The following is a 13,429-nucleotide window of genomic DNA, read 5'->3' as shown; positions in this document are numbered from 1 at the left end:
ACAGCAATGCCACACACACACACAGAGGCACAAACCACACACGCATGCAACCAACGGGGCATAACACAATGCTTTTTATTAATCCAGCATGCTCAAAAGCTCTAAAAAGACAAATGCACAGAGTATGCAACAGGTACGAAAAATTGTTTATTTTTCGTAAAATGTGGTATTTTATAGGAATTTAAATTAACAGTGGATTTAAGGGCAACAATGATATTCCGCGCGGCCGCCTGTCGCCCCCGGAGACAAGCTGCCGTGCCGCTGTGGGGCCCGGTGGGGCCCGGTGGGTCCCACAGTGTGGGGCCCCGAGGCCGCGAAATTGGAATCTCCATTACCGGGCGTGCGACATGATGGATACACAGAGTAACACACATCAACTCATCGGACTACTTATTGGCGGGGTGGGGGGGCCGGGTCTGGCGGCTGCCACGGCCCACCGGGACGTTTTGTTCTTGTTCAATTTTTTATTTATTTCCTTTTTTCTCTCGCTCCCGCTGCAGATGATGAATGGCCCACGCGAGGCTCGCCGCGACACGACGCGCGTCGCGCAAATTAGATTTACATACAAACGAGCCGAACACGCCCGGGGAGAAACAGACCGAAATCGCGGCGCCAAAATTCCGGTAGCGCCGTCTCTCTCGCACCCCCACTGCCAAGCCCACGGCCCAGCGGGGCGCCCCGCGAGTGCGAGAGAGACGCCAGTCTTTTAATCAGAGCGGGATAATTGGCCGCAAATGGGTCGGCCGGGGATGACGAGAGCCCCTCGGAGCCCTCCAGGTGCGCGGATCCTTCTCGAGGCCGTCTGGGCCGCGGGCAAGGTCACGCCAAGGTCGCGCCAAGGTCACCGCTATCAAAATTTCAGACCACATAGCAAACAGGAGTCCCGAGAGATGATGATGCGCCCTCCAACGAAGGAAAGCACAAAAATCCGAGCGGCAACTTCTTTCTCTCTCTCTTTTTTCTCTCCTCCAGAAAAAAAGGTCGTCCGGGACAGGCGCGATGCATCACTTTAATTAATTCCGCCAAGTATCGGGCAGCGACCACATCACATCATCTTCATTTTAATTTCCTTTTTTCCTCTTCGGCCGAGGCGGCCACGGGCGTAGCGAGCGGCTCCAGGCTCCCTCCACCCGGGTGGGCGACCGCCACGGCCACCGCCCCGAGCCCTCGGGTGTTCTGCCCCGCTCACCTGACGCGGAGCCCCACCGTCAAGCTGCCTGTGGGCCCGGCGGGGCGTGGCGGGGCGTGGCGGGCGTGGCGGCGCCAATGAGCCCCATGGGCCCTGCTGCAGGCCGCCCGGTGGGGCGCCACGCCGGCCACGCCACTGTAATCGGCCCCACCATCGCCAAAATGCTCGACATGCAAATGCGAAGGGCCTCGCGCCGTTTTTCACGGTGCTCGATTGAGTCACAGTGACAGAGTCAGTCGGCGGGGCGGGGCGGGACGGCTCAAGCGCCGCGCTCACAGTCTTCACGGCGCTTCACGGCGCTTCACAGCTCGGCCCGTTCATCGATCCGAGTTGCCCAAGCACCATTAGAAAACTGAGGTGGAAGGGGCCGGAGCAGCCGAGGGCCGCAAACAAAGGCAGGATTCACGTCAAAGACACTGCCTCCCGATAGCGCTAATAGCGGCAGCGCCAGCCAGACTCCAGCGCCACTAGCGGCGGCAGCGCGGCTCCAGGGGCTTCGGGGCGGGGCTCCAGCTCGGCTCCAGCGAGCGGGGCTTCTGGCAGTCTCACTCCAGTCGGTCATCATAATACTCCAGCAGAACCAGTCATCAGGCTCGAGCGGCAGTCATCGAACTTCAGCCACCAACAGACTCCAGTAGTCATCCAGGACTCCAGCAGTCGTCGTCAACAGACTCCAGCAGTCGTCGTCAACAGACTCCAGCAGTCGTCGTCAACAGACTCCAGCAGTCGTCGTCAACAGACTCCAGCAGTCGTCGTCAACAGACTCCAGCAGTCGTCTCGGGAGGCGACTTTAACTCCAGCAATCGTCAGACTCCAGCGGTCGTCAGACTCCAGCCAGCCCCGCAAAGTTTTTCGGGGCCGATACATCCCGGCGCACTAATTTAAACGCGTGCTCGGCGAGCGGGGCCGAGCGGGGCCGAGCGCGCCCCGCCACGCGCGAGCGTTCGCACGCCCGGAGTTGGGACCGTTAGGGCAGATGGAACGGCTGAAACGTGAGAAGGGAGTGACGAACGAGACAGACTCGGCGCGCCGGGGAAGGAGCGACAGAGAGCGAGAGGGAGAAGATGAGTTACACGACGACGGGCACGTAAACCGCTGCATAAGACGAGTGTGTGCGCGAGAGAGGGGGCCGATAAAGGTGAGGAGGGAGAGAGAGGATGAAGTAGAGGGCGAGGGGGGCGGGGGTCTGGGGGGGTCATGCGTAAACGCTGTCACTATACGGTGATGCATGGTGTAGGAGCTGGCGGAAGCTGCGACGCCCCGCGGCACCTGTGTGTGTTTGTGTGCGTGTGTCTCTCTCTCTCTCTCTCTCTCTCTCTCTCTCTCTCTCTCTCTCTCTCTCTCTCTCTCTCTCTCTCTCTCTCTCTGTGTATGTGTGGCCTTATGACGGACACAATATCGTGACGCGCTGGGCTGTACTACTGGACCACACACACACACACACACACACACACACGCGGACAAAGAGGGCAATGGGCCGTGGCGGGGCGTGGTGGCCAGAAACACAAGGGAGGCGAGAAGAGTGGTCACACACACACACACACACACACACGCAAAGGAAAAGGGTTGGGCGTGCGGCCGGAGGCCCCCCACACGCTCCGTCCATGCGAGCACGACACACGCACACACACAGACACACACGCAGAGTGGATTCAGTGGTAGAGTTTACGGTCCAATGTCCGGACTAGAGAGACGTAATTGGTTTACGAAGTCTCTGGAGATCGGCCCGCAATCCGCCGAACGCCCCGCCCCGCCCCGCAGTGCGACCTGCCCGCCTGACACCTTCACCCCTTTACCCGGCCAGCAAGGCCCCTGCACTGCAAATTGATGCTCCCCACCACACCAGGAGAGAAGGAACCAACACGTCCAAGTCGGAGACGCATCACCTTGCCCTCTGCCGTCGCCCCAAAACAAGAAGGCAGACGGGCAGGCAGGCAGACAGGCAGGCAGGCAGGCAGGCAGGCAGGCAGACAGGCAGACAGGCAGCAGACAGGCAGGCCAGGCAGACGGGGAAGGGGGAAGACAGGGCAGGTGACACGGCAGTCGGCAAGGGGGGCAAATCAGAAAATGCGAAAATCTAGTTCTGAGATCTATAGGCCGACGAGCGGCGTCTGAGGTTGTGAGCGGGACCAGGCTAAAAGCCTAGGGCAGAGTCGTCCATCGCGAATCCCCCCGCCCCGTGCGCAAACACAGACACAGACACACAGACACTCACACACGCACACGCACGCAGACACACACGCGCTGTCGCCGACACAAGACAAAAGTCTCAATCTAGTGTGTCGGTTTGACAGCGCGCGACAGCCATTCCGCACACACCGTCTCCGTGTCCGTGTGCGACTCTTGTGTGTGTGTGTCTGTGTGTGAGGAAGACTATCACTGAACCAAGATGGATCTCCCCCACGTGTCACGGGGCGCCACGCCACCGCGCCACGCCACTACACACGCGGCCGCCGAAACCCCTCCGGCCTTCCTCTGGCCCCGTCGGCCAGCCCATGCCTCGGCCCATGCCGTGTCGCCAGGGCCCCGCCCGGGGGCCGCTCTAGTCCGCAGCACGGCCAACGTCGCCCGATACTCCGTACCGTACTCCGTGTTCCCAGAACCATAGGCGCCGCCATTCGGTGCACGTATTACGTACCGAGAAGAGCGACAAAAGTCCGTCGCAGCCAGGAGGGGCTTCCTGCTCCGTTCCTGCAGGGCATGCCACCCCTTTCAAGGGACAGGGCGCGACAGGGAGACACCCCCCGATTGCCCTGTGTTTCCTTTCCAGCCCCAAAAAAGGAAAGCAAGTCCAAGTCACTGACTTCTCTCTCTCTCTCTCTCTCTCTCTCTCTCTCTCTCTCTCTCCCCTCTCTCTCTTTTCTCTCTCTCTCTCTGTGGGTAGTTGTGTGTAGTTGTGTGAGAGTGGGGGGTGCTGCTATAGGAGCCCCTTTCTTCCACGGCGACGAAGACCCCCGGAAAAGAACAGAGGAGCAGAAGGAGGAGGAGGAGGATGGCTTTCGCGAAATCACGGCAGCATAGCTACAGTATATGGAGCCATCAAAACCCGCGTGTGCCCGCGCGGGCAAGCGCCGAGCTTTCAGCGCTGTCAATGTGTGTGTGTGTGTGAGTGTCTGAGAGACAGGCGGAGAGAGACAGAGATAGGGCACGTGTTTAGCAAGCGCTCCTTGCTGTTGCACACAGTTGCGAGCGCATCGGCTCGCCGGCTGCACGCGCGCTGCAGTAGTCGCCGTGGCCTATTACACACACACACACACACACACACACACACACACACACACACACACACACACACGCACTAAAGCGCGCGCGATTGCAAAAAAAGGGGGAGAAAAACCTTTGGCAATCACAAAGTGGGTAGAAAGCGCCGCGAATTCACGTTCGGGGGGGATGGATGGATCGCCACGCCACGCGGATCCCCAGGTGCATCCAATTAGGCTAGGCGCTTGCAGGCTGATTCGGGACGACACGCCCCGTCTCTCTCGCACTGCAGGCGCGTCGCGTGCACCCTGTGGGAGTGCGAGAGAGAGAGAGAGAGAGAGAGAGAGAGAGAGAGAGAGAGAAGAGAGAGAGAGAGAGAGAGAGAGAGAGAGAAGGAGAGCACCGTTCGGAACCGGCCGGCTGCATCCCGATTCAAGCCGGCGCCGCTGTCACTGCAGCAGGGGCAGCACGGCGACGCTCCGAGAGTCACTCAATGCGCCCCGCCCCGCCCCGCCCCGCCCCGCCCTCGCTGATTGTGCGCCCCGCGAGCGCCGCGCCGCGACCCGCGAGCCGAGCCCCGAAGGACAAAGAGCGGCCAGCGGAGGCGATGCGGGCGGGGCGAGGCGAGGCGGGTGGCGCCGGAAAATTGGCAAGGCAGCGAGCGAGGTAGACGACGACGACGGCGGCGGCCTTGGGCTGCGCGCGCTGCGAGTTCCGCTTACGCCGAGCAAGACATTGATCAGGCCGGGACCCTCCCCTGGCTGTGGCGCCGCGGCGTGGCGCGCGGAGGGGAGGCTCCACCTGCCCTTAATGAGCACGGCGAGGACGCTCCCCTCCCCGGGTCCCCGTCAAGACCGTCAAGACCGTCGGGGCGGCGGAAAGGCGCGCCCTCACACACCGAGACAATCAGTCGGCGCGCGGGGTTTCGGGTTCGATCCCCGCCCGCGGCGGATACGCCCTGTTTTTTGGCAACGCGTGCTGTATCTGCTGCTATCCTCGCGGCCTTTCGATGCTTTTCACCGCGGACCATGGTTCCGGCCTATCATTGGCCATCCATCATCACGCACACACGCGCACACACACGCGCGCACACACACACACACACACACGCACGCACACGTGGGCACGCACGCACATTCCGCTCCGGGTAATTGAAACACGAGACTTTCGTGTCCCCTTCCCGGCCGACACCGCGGTCCACTTCATAAATATTTCCCCGCCTCGGCTATCGTATGGCCCAACTCACCCGACACGGCCCTGCACACGGCCCGGCGACAAAAAACAACAACAACAAAGTGTGTTCAAAAGGTTAGAAATAAGACCTAACCTGTGTAGTGCGACACTTTGCCCCGCCGAATCTAGCCAATTCACTCGCTCGAGACCTCTGTGTGTGGATGTGTGAGAGAGAGAGGGCGAGAGAGAGAGAGAGAGAGAGACAGAGAGAGAGAGAGAGAGAGAGAGAGAGAGAGAGAGAGAGAGAGAGAGAGAGAGAGAGAGAGAGAGAGAGAGAGAGAGAGGGTGCGCGCCCTCCGCGTCGGCGTCGGCCTGCCCGGCCTGCTCGGCGGCGTCCTCGACGGCGTCCTCGACGGCCTCCACGACGCCCCTGCCAGCCACTCGACGGCCGTCCACCGCGTCTTCTGACGGCGCCGGCCGCCACTCCAGCCCGCACAAAGACCACAAGTAGCCTGGAGAGCGGAAAGAGGGGGGGGGGGGCGCTGGAGGACCCGCGGTGCTCCAGGGGCGGCGTTGGCGGCGCGGCCAAAGCGGGGAAGGTGACGGTAAAGACGAGGCGGGGGCGCGCGCGTGAGATTGCATCATGAAAGAGACACGCCGTTCATTTTAATGAACGCAATGATAACAGACGATGCACGTCAAGGCCGCCGAGAAGGTGTCCCCGGGGGCAACGGCCGCGACGCCGCGACGCGCGCGACGCGCCGCGAGCAGCACAACAAAAGATAAAACTTTCAGCAACGGCTCATCCTGCTTGAGTATTCTTTAAGCAGGCTGGCAGGCAGGCAGGGCCGAGAGCGAGGTACAGGCCGGCTGCTCCGGGGTAGCGGGGCGGGGCGGGGCGGGGCGGACGCACCCACCGCGCTCACACGCAGACAGACAGACAGACAGACAGACACGCGTGCGCTCCTGTCCAAGGCTCCCGGCCACGGCCGCCATTTCCATACCGAAACGGGAGCGAGGCAGACGAACGCGCATTAAACATGTACCGGGACGCTCCGCGACGCAACGCTCCGTCGCCCAACAAGCACAAACAAACTATTGATTGGCCCTTCGCCAAGTTGGCGAACTTGCTGCTTTGTTTGGACGTGCGTTTCGTCTTGTTTGTTTCCCTTTGTATGCATGTGTTCCCCCCCACACCGCCCCCCACACTCGTCTCATTGCTCCCAACATTTCTTCTTTCCTTCATATTCTTTTCCCTTTATTTTGCTTTCAGCCCGATTCCCCCCCACCATCCCCCCCCCCCTTCCGAGACATTTCAAACTGCGGGGCGGCGGGGCGCGCCAAGCGCGCATGCAGCGGACGGCGCCCTTTTCGGATCCCTGCGACCGAGTTGGACACCTATCAATGCCTCGCACACACACACGCGCACACACACACACACACACGCACAGAGAAAGGGAGCCACCCCTACAATGATCCCCTCCCTAATGCCCCAACACAAACTTCCTCTGAATGCTCACGACGGGCACGGCGCGGCCGCAAGTAGCGTTCCATGCCCCCCCCCCCTTCCCTTCCCCTCCGGTCCGCACCTCAATCATGCAGGGGCTGGTCATTAAAACAAACCAGCTTTGGCCGGGGCTGCATTATTAAGCCCCCCACCTCTTTCCCCCGGAACAGCCCCCCCCCCCCCCCCCAGCCACACCTGCTGCAGGAGACGGCACGGCACCGCGACCCGGCCGCCACCACGCCCCCCAGCGGCCCAGTGGCAGCCAATGGGCCCCCCATTCCACATACGTCGCGCGCCAAAACTTGTGATTGGGGATAAATTCTCCAGGCGCGTCTAGTTTCCGCACCGCTGGATCCGAAACAAAGGCGTCTGGAGTGCGGGGGGGGGGGCGTCTATTACGCGGTCCTCGGCGGGCCGCCCGCGCCAGGCAGCGCACCAAGTTATGGTCCAGGAAGCGATTCGCGTCCAAGCATCAAGCGGCGCCCTCCGGGGCCCTCGGCGTGGCGAAGACGGGCCCCAAGTTGAGTGTCTACGAGGCGGAGCGCGGAGCGAGGGAGGGATGGGGTTGAAGATCGCGCGGCAAATGCCGCCCGCTCTACGACGACACGCCGCTTCCCGCGTCGCCATTCAGACATCCATCCCGCGCATGCATGCTGCATGAACGACGCCGCATTAGTGGGCGGGCTGCGAGGCCGCCGTCGAGGAGGCCGTGTTGGAGGAGGCCGTGCCGGGGCTGGCCAAATGGCCCGCCGAACGCCATCGCTCTATTAGCAGTGGAGGATCAAGGGGCTCGCTCGCCTCAAAGCAGGCTCTGCCGCCGCCTCGGCCGCACCCACGGGGCGGGCGCCGTTGGGGGTGCGAGGGAGACAGAAGGCCTTCATCGCATTGTTACCATACCTCGGCGCGCGTCTCCGCGAGCACGCCGACGACTGTCACTTACTGGCCGGGGCACGGCGGGGCGCGGCGGGGCTCGGCGCGCACCGAGCACGCCGATGAAACAAAGCTGGCGATCGGGATGAACGATACGCCGCGGTACGCCGCGGGGCTGGGGAGGTGAGGGGGGCTCACCTATAGCCTGTCAGTCGCCGACCCTCCTGCCCCCCTCCCCCCCAATCCGTTCCCACACCTCGCCCGATCTGGGGCTCGGCACGGTCCATCCAGCGCGGCCCGTCCCGCACGGGGCACACCGAGGGGCACACGGCTACAAAAAGCTCGCCAGTGCGGGGCCCACTGCGGGGCCCAGTGCCCCGAGTGGGGCCGCCGGGGCCCCTTCGGCCAGGGAAATCAATTACAGCAGGAAAAAAAGGAGAAGGCAGCCGACACGAGAAAACGCGAATAAGAAGCGATGCCGAACATCTTGTTTTTGTTTTTCTCTCTTTTTCTCCCTACCCCTCTCTCTCTCTCGCGCGCACGCACGGACTCGTACGCGGAGCTGCCGCCGGGCCGCTGGCAGCTAGCTACGCCGCGCGCGGCGGAGGCAGCTGCTACCAGTGTGGCAGCTGCAGGTGCGGCGATATAGCTGCAGGCCACGGCAGGTGGGAGCGGGCCAAAACATCCAGCAATCACATCGCGGCAGCGCCCTCCCAAACACGCACGCACTGCGAGAGAGAGAGAGAGAGAGAGAGAGGAGAGAGAGAGAGAGAGAGAGAGAGAGAGAGATGCACATCAGTAAATGGAGCAGCAGCGAGTCAAGACGACGCGCCGCGCCCACGCCCTGCATCTGCACGACGACGGAGGAAGGAGAAGGGGAGGGGAAGGGGGAGGGTCATTTATTTTAAAAACGAGAGACAACGCACGCGGGAGCCGCCCGGCCGGCGTGACGCGGCGTGACGGCGAGGTGACGAGGAGACGAGAGATTCAAAACGATAGCGAAAATAGAGCCAGCTCGGTAATTCATAAGGGGCCCCGGCGTTCCGCCGTTCCGCGCCGTCCGCGCCTCACTCGACGGGGTGGTCCCGCGCCAGACAGCTTCCGTCGCACCAGACAACAACAACAACCAGAACTACATAAAAAGAGCGAGAAAAGGCATCTAGTAAATATGGGGGAAAATTCCTGTTTTCAAGAAAATATAAGAAAGTGACGCAAAAATATTTTTTCAATGCTAGAGATCAAGGGCAGATTGCGAAATTTGGAAAAATCGCGACGACGCGCCAGTAAGGGTGGCCCACTATAAGGCAATACGGCATTTTCCGAGCCGAAAAAAAGGGCAACCGGGCCTCGGCGGGCTGGCCGCGCGTAGCGGCTGGCTGGCCCTAGTTACGCCAAGCCCCCTCTTTTCCCACGACCGCAGGGCGGCCCTCGCGGCGGCAGGCTTCCAGAACCGAGCCTCCATCTCCAGGCCCCGCGCCGCGCAGCCAACATGTAGATGAGCTAAGAGACCGCACTGGCTCCCGGAAGGATTACGGGATGGGACACCGCACCGCCACGCCGCCGGGCCGCCGGGCCGCCACGCACCAGTATAAACGGGCTGTCAATGCCACTGCCTTCTCCATTCGGTCCCCGCAGAACCATTATTTTCGACACAGGAAAATTGGTCGGCGGAGGGGGAAGAAAAAGAGAACGGGGTGACAACACCGCTTGAAAAAAAAAATTTCCACGGGAACATGTAAAAAAATAAAACGGAGGATGCGGCTTACAATAAAGCCGTGCTTCTCCGTATTCCTCAAAGAAGCGACAAACGCACCCCGATCCCATTGGGAATGGAGAAAGAGGATCGCCTCCACACAGCGTGCTCCAAGCCGCCTGCGGGGAAAGGGGGTAGGCCGACCCGCCGCGCGGGGCTGCCGGCGCGATGCCTACCTCGCGGGGGTCATGGGGGCTTCAACTCGCCGGGACGACGGCGGCCTCGCCCTCGCAAGGGACGGTCTGCAGCCGCCGTCGAGGCCGCCGTCGAGGCCGCCGTCGAGGCCGCCGTCGAGGCCGCCGTCGAGGCCGCCGTCGAGGCCGCCGTCGAGGCCGCCGTCGAGGCCGCCGTCGAGGCCGCCGTCGAGGCCGCCGTCGAGGCCGCCGTCGAGGCCGCCGTCGAGGCCGCCGTCGAGGCCGCCGTCGAGGCCGCCGTCGAGGCCGCCGTCGAGGCCGCCGTCGAGGCCGCCGTCGAGGCCGCCGTCCAACATCGAGCACCCTTCCGTCCTAACGAACAATGGGCTGTATCGTGTCCGCCAGGCCCGGCACGGCGCGCCACTGTAGGGGAAAAAGAACAAGAGCAGCGCGGAGAAGCGCCTTTCTTGCAGCCCTTCACGTCCAGCGGCGCGTTCTATGTTCTATGCCCGGCGGCGCGTCATCGACAGCCTCGCACTCACACAGACACTCACTCACACACACACACATTCACTCACACTGCAGAAATCTAACCCCTGGCATCTGCACCCTCGTATTGAAGTAGCCTCAAAATTCAACATTTTCTCATCCGCCGCGGGGGCGAAAGACGAAAAATAAAAGAGAGCGACCCGGTGCAGCCTGATCGAAAAGTCCTCCCCTCCGTGTGGCCCCCGGATTTTCGCCGCGGCACGGGGATTTACACAGGGAGGGGGGAGGGAGGGGGTTGATTCAAACATGACCGGGCCGCCATATTGGTGTACGGGTTGTGGACTCGAATCCCGGGGGGGCTTCGTCGTACACATAGTAGCCTGATCCGCTTAACAACACGCCGACATCTCCGTCCGGCCGCCCGGCCGCCTCGCTGCAACGGCCTCTCTAAGGCTTCGCCACAAAAGTATATATAATGCCCGGCCCAGGCCAGGGCTGCCGGCCGTGCAGGCCGGGCCGGGCGACCGCGAGGGGCTCAGGGCCGCCACCACACTGGACGGGCCGGCGGGGACGGACGACGGCCGCCGGATTGAGGTCCCGTCGATCCCCGCCAAGTACGGCCCAAACTAAATGCAATAAAGTCCGGCCGTGTCCGCGTCCCCCTCGCATGGCGGCCTCCACCGACACCTCCCCGACGGCCAGCCCCCCGTGACACCCCCGTCACGCGGACGGCAAGCGACGCGCCACCCGCGACACGGCGCACAGTGGGCCAGAAGTCCGGCGCAGCGGCCAAAACTCCAGACGCGTTTTGAGCTCCAGAGTCGCTAAATAGGACTCGACACGTTCGTGTGACCCCACCAATGGATTCCTCGTTCGGAGAGCAATCCATTGGTGGGGGCACACGTTCGCTTCGAGTCCTGTTTAGCGACTCTGGAGCTCAAAACGCGTCCAGAGTTTTGGCCGCTGCGCCGGCCTTCTGGCCCACTGTGCGGCGTCGCCGCTGCAGCCGTACAGGACCCACTGCAACCCTTCCACCACAACAAAAGCGCGCACACACGCACTCACAACTACACGCCAAATCGGCATGGACTCGCCGCCCTCGTCAACTCGCCATTTTATCCCCCGCTGTATGCAGCCAGCCAGCCAGCCAGCCAGCCAGCAGGGCGGCGGCCCCTCGCCCTCGCGCCCATTCGCAGACTGCGTATCTTTTTATTATCCACTCTTCGGGGCAGCGAATAAATCGCCTAATCCCCCGCCCCGCGCGCCCCCGCCCCGACGCTCTCCACCGGCGGCGGCGGCGCTCTCGTCTTAACAGCTCCCCCGCAAAAATTCAGGTGGCGCGCGCCAATTGCTATCGGGGGCCGAGGAGGGCCTCGCTCGCTACAAGTGCCCATGCTTTCATTTCCCGCTCCAGGTAATCTTCCCCCCCCCTTTCCCCCTTCCCCCATTTTTCCTCGTAGCGGTATAAAAACGACGTGAATAGCGCTCCCTGATGATGTCCATAAACAGCCCAAAAGTTTGTCCACGACCCCCACGCCCCCTCCTTCCCTCACCCCTTTTGGTACGACCCCCACACACCACTACACTGACTGCTGCTGCGCTTACAGAAGCGCCAACACACACACACACACACACACACACATGAGGACAAGGGAGGAACAGAGCCAAAGGCAAGGGAAAAAAGTTGGAGAAATAAAAAGGAAACATTTCAGCAGGTGATTTCCCCCCCCCCCTCTCCCAACAATCCTTGCCGGAAGCAGCCACGCCCCAGTTGCACCCCCACAAGGAGACACAAACACACACACACACAAACACACACACACACGCGGCGCGCGAGGCGTACTTGTGCCGTTTACGAGCGCTCTCTGTGGCGCGGTTTACGTCGCCAGAGGAAACTACAACCAATACTGCCCGGCCGTTGCACACACAAAGGCGAATCAAATTATGTTATATAAATGTAGTCCCCCCCCCACACACACACACGCCGGGTGTATCTTTTCCCTCTCATTTCGCACACCCCCTCCAGGAGTCGCCCAGCAGCCCTACCCTCGTCGTCCGTTATCGGCCCCAGAAATAAAGTCGACGTGTTGCCCTGTTGCCCGAGCCGAGCGGCGGGGCCATCATCGCACAGTGGGCCAAAAGACCGGTGGAGTCGGCCAAAACTCTAGACGAGTTTTGAGCTCCAGAGTCGCTAAATGGGACTCGAACCGACCGTGTGACCCCACCAATGGATTCCTCGTTCGGAGAGCAATCCATTGGTGGGGTCACACGTTCGGTTCGAGTCGCATTTAGCGACTCTGGAGCTCAAAACGCGAGGGGTGACCCACTGTGAAATGTGGAATGTGGTCAAATTTTGTACAATGAATGTGGGAAGCTGTTCCCCCCTCGTCAAAACGCGTCCGGTATTTTGGCCGCCTGCACCGGCCTTCTGGCCCACTGTGCATCGGAGCCAGCAGGGCAGCCAGCCAGCAGGGCGGCCAGCCATTTTCCCTTAATTTTATTAACGCTTCCCTTTCACGGCGATAATTTCTATTTTCGATGCGGGGGCGCGGCGCGCGTGGGGCCCTCCTTCGTCGGACAGGGCGCCGCCTGTTCAGTCCAGACGGCCGCCAAGACCTGTCTCGTCACGCTGAGGTTCGCCAGAAGCGGCCAGAAGCCCCTGTCCCTCCGAGCGGCCGAGCGGGCGGATCTCTCTGAGCGGGCGGGCGGCGCGGCGCGGGCCCACGCCCAATAGGAGCGCATAAAAATGGAGCAACGCTTCACGCCCGCTTTCCCGCTCTGAAAAATGACGCGACCACCAACGCGCTGCGCGGCGCTGCGCGGCGCCTCGCGCGCCACTGTCAAATCTCAACCGGCACACGATGCGTGTCGGCACGGCAAAAAAAAACTAAAACACCGAGCCACTACACTACCAAGTGAAACGCTTTCTACTGCTACTGGGTGCAGCCTAGCCTCGCGCGCGCGCAAGGTTTTCTACGGCAAAGCAGTGCAACACGGACGTGCGGAGCGCACATTCCACACGCCCGCCGATCCCAGTGGCGAGACGGGCACGCTGCAGCGCGCAGTATCGCGGTCTCTCTCGCACCGTGTGGGACGCCAAGAGAGCGCGAGAG

The 13,429-nt window shown here is 62.1% G+C and overlaps 1 protein-coding gene across 1 annotated transcript in view; it reads right to left on the bottom strand.

Annotated features, from left to right (window-relative positions):
• LOC117652000 (latrophilin Cirl-like) overlaps positions 1-13,429 on the bottom strand; it is a 109,719-nt gene that overhangs the window by 47,521 nt on the left and 48,769 nt on the right. The window lies entirely within an intron of this gene.

The sequence above is a fragment of the Thrips palmi genome, unplaced genomic scaffold (genome assembly GCF_012932325.1).
Source record: "Thrips palmi isolate BJ-2018 unplaced genomic scaffold, TpBJ-2018v1 HiC_scaffold_6, whole genome shotgun sequence".
Taxonomy (NCBI): Eukaryota; Metazoa; Arthropoda; class Insecta; order Thysanoptera; family Thripidae; genus Thrips; species Thrips palmi.
This window is presented reverse-complemented; position numbering and strand designations above follow the sequence as displayed.